Source organism: Nyctibius grandis, chromosome 4 (assembly GCF_013368605.1).
Source record: "Nyctibius grandis isolate bNycGra1 chromosome 4, bNycGra1.pri, whole genome shotgun sequence".
Taxonomy (NCBI): Eukaryota; Metazoa; Chordata; class Aves; order Nyctibiiformes; family Nyctibiidae; genus Nyctibius; species Nyctibius grandis.
The window spans coordinates 42,668,600-42,683,122 of record NC_090661.1 but is presented as its reverse complement, the minus strand read 5'-3'; positions in this window follow the sequence as shown (position 1 = coordinate 42,683,122).

Below are 14,523 nucleotides of genomic sequence, written 5' to 3'. Positions count from 1 at the left end.
TGCAGCTGCGACCCCCCTTCGGCTCTTCACTCGTAAGCAGTGAGGAATTCAGCAGTGACCTTGGTTTCTCTAAGAATAAGTACAGCAAGAGCCTTTCTGCACAACATCCCTACCGGTACCTCAGCGATAACTACAAACTTCGAGCGTTATCAGTCCTGGAAGCAGACACTGTCTGCAAACATGCAGTTAGTTTCAGAAAGTGCAGTTACTTAGAGGAGACTTAGCTGAAAGTAAAAATCACTGAAAGGAAAATCGGCCTAGTTTAGGCCAAACCAGGACAGCATATCAACCATAATATAGTTCATCAATCACCACAAGCCTTGAAAGACTTCTCTCACTCATTCTACTCCCCAATTATTCACATTTTCCTTGTTTATAAAGTGCAGGCCGTATTCACTCTGCCAGCTATCAGATCATCCACATTTTCCTCTGACAGCAGTTGGTTCCTATCAAACAAAGATTCATTAAGCATTTTAAGCCATACAGTAGTCCAAGCATTGATCAGTGGTGCAGACACGGAGTCGAGTGAATGTTAATGAGCTCTAATTTTTCTTACTGTCACATATTGTTAAAATCAGCCATAAGCACTATACAGCCACCTGTCTGTCAAGAAAACAATTCATTTCATTCTCCAAAATGGCCCAGAAAACTCAGAGAAACTCCATCATTAAATAATTAAGTCTGCTTGCTGACTTTGAAATCTAATGATGTAAATTTTAACATCAGATTTAATGAGCTCATTGATGTTGAGTTTTCTTAAATAGATACAGTCAAAATGAATAACTTACACAGCCAAGTTACATTTCCATTTCTTTTCCATATCAATAGTCTCAGGAATTCTCTGCCAACTTATAAGGCTCATTACATCTTTCCTTGAAAATGCAATCTACTGTATCTACTGCAAAGATAAACTGTGTCAGTACACCAAAAAAATGAAATACATGATGTCAATAACTACATATAGAGCAACTTGAATTTAATATCACATTAACACTATCCATGCTACACTGATTCTATTGCTGATTTCCTATGACTTAAGAAATACAATTTCAAGAAGCTTTCAAAGAACTGAATTCTGAGAGCCAATTTATTTTTTTCTCTTCATATCATTCCCTGTGAACACATTTCAAAAATACCTCCTTTAAATTATCCTACTATTTCACCTAAAAATCTGAACAAATTGGACAGGAAGGGAAATAAATTTCATTTAGCACTGCTAGGCCTCCTGTTTGATGTGTGTAGACTCTTAGAAGGTATATCTGATAGGGAATATGATGATGCCAGAACTCCTGCAGGATACGGACCAAGGAGACTTGCATAGTAATGTAAATATTAAGCCTGAATAGAAATGTGAATCATGATTAAAATTTTTAATGTGACTGATTTGAAGTCCATTAAAAAGTCTACCCGCAAGGCTTTAATGGTAGCAAAGCCAGACCACCAATGATTAACTGTGGAAATCCCGCCATAGATGTTTGAATCCCTGATTATGTCTATAAATCAGGATTTAAGACATTTCAATGCCCCAACGTGCTCTTTGATATCTGCTGTTTCTCTTTCTAATAAAAGGTGAAGGAAAACAGAACTTACAAGGCAAGTGCTTAGCTAGAAACTGGAAATTATTCTGGCAAATCAGGGTAAGTGGAAAATCTACTGGAAGATTTAGTAAAAGATCTGTCTGAAATCAATGGCATAGTAGGAGAGACTGTGAAACAACCTGATAGACCACACAATCTAGGCATTATGTATTCAGGCAATTTGCGAGAAGCCAAGGGTGGAATAGCCAAATTGCTGATTGCGGTGTATGTGACATTTCATTTGAAATTTCTTTAGTTCTTAGGATACCAGTTTCTAAAGAAAGGTTCTGAGGGGCCTTTCCACCTGATGTTTTTACCAGGAAAATTAGGAGAAACTCTAGCAGAATGAGGCAACACCTGAAAAAGTACCATTTTTTAGAGGAAGAGCCTCCAGTGCTTTTGAAAAGCCACACTATTGGAGTTTTCCAAACAGATCACAAAATGTTTTTGGCAAGACCCAGTGCCAAAAGCTAAAGGAATCTGAATAGCCACAGGAGAAGAAGGAAGGTCCTTGAATGAACAAATAATTGAGTAAAAGGCTGGAAACAGTAACAATAAATGGACAGTGGAATGGAGAATGAACGGAGACAGAGATAACAAGCAGAGTTTCACAGAAACCTCTGCTAGGCACTGTGCTTCTCAATAAACTGATAAATGACCTGAAAAGTGGGTGAACAATCAAGTGAAAAAGTCTACAGAAGGTATTGAAATACTTGTGACAAATTTAAACTCTGAGTAAATGCAGGACCTTACAAGACCTAAAAAAATGGAGCAATAAAATATAATATTAAACTCACTAAAGGCAAATAGGAAGTTATGTGTAAGAGAAAAAAAAAATCCTAACTGCATGTATAGAAGAGGCTCCAAGATGAATGTTACTACTCAAGAGCAATGTCTTGGAAGGAAAACTATGAAAGTTCCATAAAAACCTTCGGCTTAATACTGAATAGCAGTCAAGAAAATCAAACTTTAGGAACATTTAGCAAAGGAATAGGAAATAAAGCAGAAAAAAAAATCATTATATCACTATATAAATCCATGGTACACATCTGGCATGTTATGTGCAATTCTGGCCCCCTCATCACAAAAAGAATAAGGTGGAGCTGGAAAAGAGTTCAAAAAAGGCAATTTGAAGGACAAAGAGGAATACGTAATCACCTCTGTTCAAATGAAAACTGAGCAGGCTGAGACTCTCAGCCTTGAAAAAAGGCAACTTAGGAGGATAGGATGGAGAGTATAAAATAACACTTTAAGACCACGCTATCCAGAAACTTTAAATGTTGCTGGCTTTCACAACCTAGGTCTCTTCATTCTTCAAAAGAAACCCAGCCTCTTGTCAATGGAAGCAGTCCTTATATTTCCTATGTGCTCTTTGTACAAATGTCTTCAAAGCGGTAGACCACAATTCCTCTCAGGGTCTCAGTCATTTGCCCAACCACTTTATATACCTAAGAGGGTGCTTCAGCCATTCTACTTGCCATGGTTTTTGCACATGGTTCTCCAAGAATGTTACTACTTCTCTTGAGTAGTAACATTCATCTTGGAGACTGTTCTATACATGCAATTAGGATTTTTTTTTTCTCATACACATAATGTATGAGAAATGGTCCAGGCAGGACCATTTCAGATATCGCTTTCAGGTCCAACTCGACAAAAGACCTTAACCTGCAAACAGTTTCCTTTTAAAGAAAGCATAACTGAAAATTTCAAACAGCAAACAGTCCTGAACTCACCTCTCTTGAGCCCTTGGTTTATTCAGTGTCTTCAGCTGCTTCAGTAAATTCCACGTCCCTGATCTAAATTAATTTCAGTATATATATAAAGCCACAAGTATGATAATCTATATGAACAAAATCTCTGGGCATAAATCCAGTATACTCATCATATCAACAATTGCACTTGTATTGTCAAGTCCAGGAATTTCATAAACTGTGGAAACTGTACAGTCTTATGCCTCTACAATTAAACAGTGGATTAAAACTGGAAGCAAAGCAGAGTTGTGTTTCAGAGAGAGAGTTCACATCTCAAGAGGTACCCAAGCACCGAATTTGTCTAAAAATATATCCAATAGTTCTAGTCCAGCATTAACTGCAATTATCCTCGAAAAGAACAGCCGAGGGAAGAAAAAACCCAACCAAAAAAACAACCCTATATTTAACTATTCCTCTGAATTTAATTGAGTATTGGAATTGTCACATGTCCTGGTTTGGCCCAAACCAGGCCAATTAGTCTTAGAGAAACCAAGGTCACTGCTAAATTCCTCACTGCTTATGAGTGAAGAGCTGAAGGGGGGTCGTACCTGCAGGGAGGAGCAGACAGGGCAGCTGGCCCAGAATTGACCAACAAGGTATTCCATCCCATACACATCCTTCTCACTTTCCTATTTATCACTAACCCACTGTCTCCTGGAGGTGGGGCCCAGGAGGGAGGGGCCCTCCTGTCTCCCACTGATTGGTACCAGCTTTGCCAAATCTCCAGTTAAAAGCCTGCAGGTGTGATGGCAGGGGAGCTATTGCATTTTGCCCTCTGCCCGTGCTGGGTGGAGCTATTGCATTTTGCCCTCTGCCCGTGCTGGGGAAGCAACTCTGCCTGAGGAGGATTTCCAAGCTCTCAATCTTGGCTTTGTATATATATTTGGTTATTTCTATTATTATTGTTATTATATTCTTTTTCATTATTATAGTTTATTAAAACTGTTTTAACTTTCCAACCCATAAGTCTCTCTCCCTTTTCCCTTTCCCTTGCGGGGGGTGGGGGGAGAGGGTTAACAGAGAGCATCTGCCACCTGGTTAATAGCCAGCCCAGCTTTAAACTGTGACAGATTTATTGGTGCCCAACGTGGGGCTCGAGAGAAGTTCCAACAGGTTGCTCTGATAAGTTGAATCCTGGCTCTGGTGGGAGGAAACCCGGAGAGCTCAGCTGAGAGAATATCAGATTTCTTCCTTTGAGATTTACAAGGGGTTGGAAAGTTAAAACAAACAGTGAAGATGGTGATGTCATTTTTGAATGCTGTGTTATCTCATCTTTTTATGGAGTTTCTTTCACAATTGAGTATTGCAATGATGCCTTACCTGCCGTGGGCACTGTGTTATTGCTTGCTTCTTATGAATGTTTACATGCAGTTTAGCAGTGGGCGCTGGTCGAAATGTATTGTTTTGGTATGGGGTTTGATACTGATTTATGCTGTGATAAACTGGGCAGTTAATATTCCGATCTCTTATCTCTATGACACAATGATGGGCAGCTTTAATCGCGAATCAGTAGCAGCGACTTCATCTGCACGCTCCAGGCGTCCTTTAGCAGATTCTGTTAATGATTACACTTCCAGTTTTACTGCAGGAAATAGTACCTTCTCCTTTTCTGCCAAGCTGATTCCACTAGATTTTGCGAAATTAGGATGGTGCTGTCTAGGTGGCATGTTTTTATTTTTGGTTGTCCTGAATGTGTTTCTGATGTGGGATAAGATTAAATATCGGTGCAGGGACAGTTGTAGGTGTTATGCAGCCACCTCAGATCCTACAGTGTGTACTGCTGCTACAGCCTTAGATCCTACAGTGTGTACTGCCGCTACAGCCACTAAACCCACTGAAACCTCGGCAGCCTGTACCACAGCTGCTACACCCCCCAAGATGGCCACTGTAGCTACTCAGACTCTCAGCACTCCCAAGACAGCCACTGCATCTACTCAGACTCCAGCATCTATCGAATCTCTACCAATTGCTTCTGTAACCAGGAAGAAATACCAAAAGAAATCAGCTCATGAAGTGAAGGATGATGACTCAGAGCCTTCTAAGGCAGAGCCATCATATGACCCAGGTGAGGGCCCTTCTCAGGCAGAGTTAGGGCCTGACACAGATGGGGGTTTCCTCAATCGTCCTTTTAAAGCAGACCCATCACAGAAGAAAGGTCCTTCTAAAGCAGAACTATCACAAGAGGAGGACTCGGACGTAGAGATAACCTACCACTCCTTATCCCTGAAGGACCTGAGAAATATAAGGAAAGACTTCAGCCGTTATGACAGTGAACCTATTATTACCTGGTTGCTCCGATGCTGGGATAATGGGGCAGATATCATGCAATTAGATGGCAGAGAAGCCAGACAGTTGGGATCCCTGTCCAGAGATGGTGGTATTGATAAGGCGCTCGCAAGAAAGTCAAACACTATCAGTCTCTGGAGGCGACTCTTGTCAGCTGTAAAGAGCAGGTATCCATATAAAGATGATGCTATGAGTCACCTAAGCAAATGGACCACTATAGAAAAAGGTATTAACTACCTTAGAGAACTGGCTGTGCAAGAGATCATTTATAGACACCCACGGGACATTGTAGATCCTGTAGATCCTGATGAAGTGGAATGCAACCGATCCATGTTCCGGAAGGTTGTGAAGAATGCTCCACCGACATATACCCATACATTGTCAATATTAGTATGGGGAGAAGATGATATGGCACATTCTACTGTGGGCGAAATGGCTAACTGTATGCGACAGTATGAAGATAGTATTTCTTCCCCACTGCAGGCACGCATCTCGGCTGTGGAAAAACTGACTAAGGAGAACAAGGACTCATTTAAACAACTGTCAGACAAACTGTCCAGGATCGAGAATAAACTTGACTCTCTACCTACACAGGCGCGTGTTGCAGCCGTTAGGAGAAAACGCTCTCCTACAGGACCAGCTCAAAGGAAACAGAACACATCACGAGGTATCCTGTGGTTTGCCCTGCGTGGTTATGGGGAGGACATGAGCAGATGGCATGGACAACCTACCAGTACCCTACAGGCACGAGTACGTGAGTTGCAAGCTAAAAGAAATACCAGAGAGAATTTTTCTAGGAGGATGGCTGCTCCAGTTACCAGTGAGCAGGACCCCAGTCAGGGGAGATGGGCCTCAAATCACTTTTTCCCAAGTGTGAATAGGAGAAATGAAGGTCCAGTCCCTGTGAGCAGCACGAATCCATTTCTTAATTAGGGGGGCCCTGCCTCCAGCCAGGTGGAGGAGAGGGACAACCGAGTTTATTGGACTGTGTGGATTCGATGGCCTGGCACATTAAAACCACAAAGGTATCGAGCCCTGGTAGACACTGGTGCACAGTGCACCCTAATGCCATCGGATCATAAAGGGGCAGAACCTATCAGCATTTCAGGAGTAACAGGAGGATCTCAAGTGTTATCTGTATTGGAGGCCGAAGTGAGCCTAACTAAAAATGAATGGAAAAAACACCCCATTGTGACTGGCCCAGATGCTCCGTGCATCCTTGGCATAGACTACCTCAAGAGAGGGTATTTTAAGGACCCAAAAGGGTACAGATGGGCCTTTGGTATAGCAGCTGTAGAGACTGAGGACATTAAACAGCTGTCTACCTTGCCTGGCCTCTCAGAAGACCCTTCTGTTGTGGGGTTGCTGAAGGTTGAAGAACAACAGGTGCCAATTGCTACTGCCACGGTGCACCGACGACAATATCGCACCAATCGAGACTCCCTGATCCCCATTCATAAACTGATTAGACAATTAGAAAATCAAGGAGTGATTGGCAAGACTCGCTCACCCTTTAATAGTCCTATATGGCCAGTGCGAAAGTCTGATGGAGAATGGAGATTAACTGTGGACTATCGTGGCCTAAATGAAGTTACGCCACGGCTGAGTGCTGCTGTGCCAGACATGCTAGAACTTCAATACGAGCTGGAGTCAAAGGCAGCCAAGTGGTACGCCACCATAGACATTGCTAATGCATTTTTCTCTATTCCTTTGGCACCAAAGTGTAGGCCACAGTTTGCTTTTACCTGGAGAGGTATCCAGTACACCTGGAATCGACTGCCCCAGGGGTGGAAACACAGTCCTACTATTTGCCATGGACTGATCCAGACTGCACTAGAAAAGGGTGGAGCTCCAGAACATTTGCAATACATTGATGACATCATTGTGTCGGGTGATACAGCAGCAGAAGTTTTTGACAAAGGGGAGAAAATCATCCAAATTCTTCTGCAAGCTGGTTTTGCCATAAAAAGAGGCAAGGTCAAGGGACCTGCCCGGGAGATCCAGTTTTTAGGGATTAAATGGCAAGATGGGCATCGCCAGATCCCGATAGAGGTGATCAACAAAATAACAGCTATGTCCCCACCAACTAACAAAAAGGAAATACAAGCCTTCTTAGGTGTTGTGGGTTTCTGGAGAATGCATATTCCAGATTACAGCCAGATTGTACGCCCTCTTTATCAAGTGACCAGAAAGAAGAATGATTTTCAGTGGGGCCCTGAACAACGACAGGCTTTTGAACAGATTAAACAAGAGATTGTGCATGCAGTAGCCCTTGGACCAGTCCGTACAGGACAAGATGTTAAAAATGTGCTCTACACCTCAGCTGGGGACAATGGTCCTACCTGGAGCCTCTAGCAGAAAGTACCAGGGGAGACTCGAGGTCGACCCCTAGGATTTTGGAGTCGAGGATACAAGGGCTCCGAGGCCAATTACACCCCAACTGAAAAAGAGATACTGGCAGCATATGAAGGAGTTAGAGCTGCTTCAGAGGTAATTGGTACTGAAGCACAACTTCTCCTAGCACCTCGATTACCAGTACTAGGCTGGATGTTCAAGGGTAAGGTTCCCACTACCCATCATGCAACTGATGCTACATGGAGTAAATGGATTGCATTAATTACACAGAGGGCTCAAATAGGAAACCCTAATCGCCCAGGAATCTTAGAAGTGATCATGGACTGGCCAGAAGGCAAAGACTTCGGAATGCCACCAGAAAAGGAAGTGACACGTGCTGAAGAAGTCCCAGCGTATAACGAGCTACCAGAGGATGAGAAGCAGTATGTCCTGTTCACCGATGGATCCTGCCGTCTTGTAGGAAAGCATCGGAAGTGGAAAGCTGCTGTATGGAGTCCCATACGATGAGTCACAGAAGCCACAGAAGGACAAGGTGAATCAAGTCAATTTGCAGAGGTAAAAGCCATCCAGCTGGCTTTAGACATTGCTGAACGAGAAAAGTGGCCAAGACTGTATCTCTATACTGACTCATGGATGGTAGCAAATGCCTTGTGGGGGTGGTTAAAGCAGTGGAAGCGAAGCAACTGGCAGCGCAAAGGGAAACCTATTTGGGCTGCTGAACTGTGGCAAGATATTGCTGCTCGGCTAGAGAAACTAGTCGTGAAGGTACGTCATGTAGATGCTCACGTACCTAAAAGTCGGGCAACTGAGGAACATCGAAACAACCAACAAGCAGATCAGGCTGCTAAAGTGTTCCAAATAGATTTGGACTGGGAACATAAAGGTGAACTATTTTTAGCTCGGTGGGCTCATGACACTTCAGGTCATCAAGGAAGAGATGCAACATACAGATGGGCTCGTGACCGAGGGGTGGACTTAACCATGGACTCTATTGCACAGGTTATCCATGATTGTGAAACATGCGCCGCAATTAAGCAAGCCAAATGGTTAAAACCTTTGTGGTATGGGGGGCAGTGGTTGAAATATAAATATGGGGAGGCCTGGCAAATTGACTATATCACACTCCCTCAAACCCACCAGGGTAAACGCTATGTGCTTACCATGGTGGAGGCGACCACCGGATGGTTGGAAACATACGCTGTGCCCCATGCCACTGCCCGGAACACTATTCTGGGCCTCGAAAAGCAAATCTTGTGGCGACACGGCACACCAGAGAGAATTGAGTCAGACAACGGGACTCATTTCAAAAACAGTCTCATAGACAACTGGGCCAAAGAGCATGGCATTGAATGGGTATATCACATCCCCTATCATGCACCAGCCTCTGGGAAAATTGAACGGTATAATGGGCTGTTAAAAACTACCCTGAAAGCAATGGGGGGTGGAACCTTTAAAAACTGGGATAAGCATCTGGCACAAGCTACCTGGTTAGTTAACACCAGGGGATCTATCAATCGAGCTGGCCCTGCTCAGTCAGACCTTCTACATACAGTAGAAGGAGATAAAGTCCCTGTGGTGCATGAAAGGAATCTATTGGGAAAAACTGTCTGGGTTCTTCCTGCTACGGGCAAAGGTAAACCCATTCGTGGGATTGCTTTTGCTCAGGGACCTGGATGTACTTGGTGGGTGATGTTGCAAGATGGTGAAGTCCGATGTGTCCCTGAAGGTGATCTGATTATGGGTGAGACTACTTAAGTCTGAACTGTATGTTGTTGCTGCATAAGTGTCTTTCAGGTTAAGACAGTGTTGATGAGACCGGAACTAGCTTCATCAAGTGGCGTCCAGTAACCTCCTCGAGTCTGACATCTTTAACCTGCAACCCGTGGGCACGAACCATGACGAAAGAGAGACTGCTAGCCAGAGAGACTGCTGAGAGACTGCTAGCCAGATGGAAACCCACAATCCTGAACCAAATGAACTTAATGAACTTTTTGTATAGAGATGAATCATAAACTAGTGATATGTATATATATATGTATATATTTGAAAATGAAAAGGTAGTGGTGATCCGAGTATGACGTGAATGGTATGGAATAAGGGGTGGAATGTCCTGGTTTGGCCCAAACCAGGCCAATTAGTCTTAGAGAAACCAAGGTCACTGCTAAATTCCTCACTGCTTATGAGTGAAGAGCTGAAGGGGGGTCGTACCTGCAGGGAGGAGCAGACAGGGCAGCTGGCCCAGAATTGACCAACAAGGTATTCCATCCCATACACATCCTTCTCACTTTCCTATTTATCACTAACCCACTGTCTCCTGGAGGTGGGGCCCAGGAGGGAGGGGCCCTCCTGTCTCCCACTGATTGGTACCAGCTTTGCCAAATCTCCAGTTAAAAGCCTGCAGGTGTGATGGCAGGGGAGCTATTGCATTTTGCCCTCTGCCCGTGCTGGGTGGAGCTATTGCATTTTGCCCTCTGCCCGTGCTGGGTGGAGCTATTGCATTTTCCCCTCTGCCTGTGCTGGGGGAGCAACTCTGCCTGAGGAGGATTTCCAAGCTCTCAATCTTGGCTTTGTATATATATTTGGTTATTTCTATTATTATTGTTATTATATTCTTTTTCATTATTATAGTTTATTAAAACTGTTTTAACTTTCCAACCCATAAGTCTCTCTCCCTTTTCCCTTTCCCTTTCCCTTGCGGGGGGGGGGAGAGGGTTAACAGAGAGCATCTGCCACCTGGTTAATAGCCAGCCCAGCTTTAAACCGTGACATCACATTGAGCCTAGAAAGCCACCATGGAGAGAAAGGAATACTTCTCTACCAAAGAAAACATGCCATACATGCTTATATCCTGGGCTGCATTAAAAGCAGCTTGGCCAGCAGGTCGAGGGAGGCGGTTCTGCCCCTTTACTCCGCTCTTGTGAGATCCGACCTGGAGTACTGCGTCCAGCTCTGGGGCCCCCAACAGAAGAAGGACATGGAACTGTTGCAGCGAGTCCAGAGGAGGGCCATGAAGATGATCAGAGGGCTGGATCACCTCTCCTATGAAGACAGGTTGAGAGAGTTGGGGCTCTTCAGCCTGGAGAATAGAAAGCGCCAGGAAGACCCTATAGCAGCCTTCCAGTATCTGAAGGGGCCTACAGGAAAGATGAAGACGGACTTTTTACAAGGGCATGTCGTGATAGGAAGAGGGTGAACAGTTTTAAACTGCAAGAGGGGAGATTTAGATTAGATATTAGGAAGAAATTCTTTACTGTGAGGGTAGTGAGACACTGGAACAGGTTGCCCAGAGAAGTTGTGGCTGCCCCCTCCCTGGCAGTGTTCAAGGCCAGATTGGATGAGGCCTCAAGCAACCTGGTCTAGTGGAAAGGTGTCCCTGCCTGTGGCAGGAGGGTTGGATCTAGGTGATCTTTAAGATCCCTTCCAACTGAAACCATTCTATGATTCTACATAGAAACCTACACTCTGTGATGTATAGTGAAGTCTTGCCTGAAACAGTGCATAAAATTTATACATTCCCTGCTCATATCATTTCCAGGGAGACTAGCTGGAAATGATCCCATTAGACAACTGTTATGAGGTACATCAGAAAAAATTCTACACTACAACATGTACAGACATTGAAAATGAGCAATTGTGCTTCCTGGCCATTTCTGACTCAGCACAAGTTTGCCCTGCAGTAAGAAACAATGACTTGGAGATGATGTGGTGTGAACAGATTAGCATTAAAATGGACAAAGACAAATTAGCTGCTTCATATTAATTCATCATTACTTCAGCATCCTTTATTAGCTAACTGCCCTACACCACTTTAGGCATTTGTTGTCCTAATTTTCATTCCAGAATGTCAGCAGTACGTAGAAGACATACATAGTGGCAACTTTCATATGCTGCTTCTTCAACATACACATCAGCAGTTGTTTTTTGGGTTTTGGTTTGTGTTTTTGGGTGGTTTTTTTTAATCTCCCTGGATAAAGCCATTTTGTCACTCTAGTAGCCAGCAGTGAGCAAAGCATTTACGATCATAACATAATTTTCCCTTTCACCAGCTACAAAAGTCAGATGGTGAAGGATGCAAAATAACTATTCTAACAGGAAGGTGGCCCCTTGTTCCAAAATTTTTATCCAAAGAGATAATATGGAACATCTTTTAAATTGGAAGACAGTAAAATTAAGATTAGGTTTGCCTGAATGCTAATCTGGATTTAAAATTGTCTTTAAGTATGCACAGAGGCAGTGTGAAGTAAGTGAGAACATTAAGAATTGTTTCACAGAGGATCTGCTTATTTGCTTGTATGTATACCACCACAGGTCCTTGCCTGCCTACCAAATCTGACCCATGTCCAGTCAGGTAGGAGAGCAGAAAGCATCTGATATTGTTTGTATGCATTTGTACGGACATGATCTTAAACTCTTTAGTCACTGAGAAGTTTTTTGAAATGTTATCCACCATCAAAATATGAAACACAGTATTTCCACTCCTTAAAACTTTGAGGGTGGTGAGACACTGGAACAGGTTGCCCAGAGAAGTTGTGTCTGCCCCCTCCCTGGAGGTGTTCAAGGCCAGGCTGGATGGGGCTTTGAGCAACCTGGTCTAGTGGAAAGGTGTCCCTGCCAATGGCAGGGAGGTTGAAACTAGATGATCTTTATGGTCACTTCCAACCCAAACCATTCTATGATTCTGTAAATTCATATGATTCTGTGAATTTACAGACATGACATTTCATTTCATATCTGTGTGTGTCACTTTCTTGAAGTGCTCATCCACTAATGGGCACAAGGACTCCACCAAGCAAGTGCATTAGTAGCAAACTTTTCCAGCTCCAAGCAAGATTACTGTTAATTCTCTCTAAACACAGCCAGCTTGAGAGCTTTCTAGGAGCAGCTGCTGCTGCTGCTGAAATACATGGAAGTACACTTGTCACGCGTAGTAGTGTTGAAGAAACATTAAATTTTATTCCAATTGTGCATTAAAGGGAACTTCCTCATTTCAACTTCAGGATAAAACTCACATCTATTAATATTATAATTTAATTTAATATATAATTATATATATAATTTAATTTCAGCTACCTGAAAATATCTTATAAACTCACTCACAGAACCTTAGTTCAAGTTTCTTCTTTAATTGTATATTTACCTGGTGGCTGGGAACAGGATGTTTTAAATGAAGATTAATTGATTCTACAAGACTGATCTGCAATTGTAAATTTGATATAGAAAAATCCTCACATAAAAAATTTCCCATAAATAACCTCTTCAAATTCTTTTATCAATTAAATTGCTTCTGACATTTTTTTCATAGAAAAAAAGGTGAGAGCTTTCTTCCTTTGTTCAAAATTTCACTTTATCCAGATTTCAGTTGTCATTTTAGGTTGCTTTTTTCTGACCACTTTTTTTTTAAAAAATAAAAATGTCTTCCTTTTCTCCTTCAAAACAGAAAAGAACAAAGAATTTTTTTTCAGCAAATACTAAAAACTATACTAGTTAAAAAACACAGTGTTTTCCTGCAAACAAATTTTGCTGCAAACTTCCAACCATTCCTGCTCTTTTTCTTGGGAGTTACCTCAAAGCCAGTACTCCCACAATCTCTCCTATGACAGCAGAATGAAGGCACTGCAGTAAGTCTTAGCTAAAAGTGAGGGCAAATAAAAATGTTTCACTGTAATTTCATGCTCCAGTTTCATAATAAATATGTGCTAATCACTTAGGAAAAATCATAACATTATTTCAGGGAAAATTATCCAGAGGCCAAACGAACTTATTCCTTTTTATTATGGAAGATGATTATGACAAATTAATTACTTGTATCAATGAATATGACCTCATAATAGATTAGACAAGAAGAACTGGGCAAGGTTATTTTAGCCCTTTTTCAAGCTCTTTTATTTCTTATCCTTTCATATGTGCTGTACAAAGTACGTCAGTCATTTCCAGCCGCTAACTACAATGTAAGTAAGTCAGATCTTTCTCTACAGTCATTCAAGATCATCATTTGAGTTTCCTCCTTAATTAAGGCAGTATCAGATACGCTATAGGTAGTGCAATACTGGATGCTCAGTCTCTCAGTACAAAAGTTATAATAATAATTTAGAAAAAGAAAAAAGAATAATCTACCTGAAGAATTCTTAAGGACACAATATTAGTATGTCAGACCCAACTATTCCATTTCAGGCATTTAAGCTGCCCCAGCTGCCATCCTAGTGATAAAATAGATCAAAATAGCCATAAGACATGCTGCAATTTCTGAAACTACCTTTGTTACACTACGTTTTAATAATTTCATTACAGTAAATAAAGACTTTTTGAAGAAAATGCTACTTTTTGGAATGACAAACAATGCAGCTGCTGAGACCAGGGAGCCTGATTCGTTTTGGAAATCAGTGTTCTGTATTATATGAGACAAAACACACTGTGGCTAGCTGACCCTGCAAATTCTCACTGTCATGTAAAGTTTAACTATAAATAATTTAGCTGTTAATTAAAATATTTTCAGGCCTTATCTAGAAGAAAGCCACAGCCATTTCTTTCTTTCTCAATTTGGGAATTCACGGAAA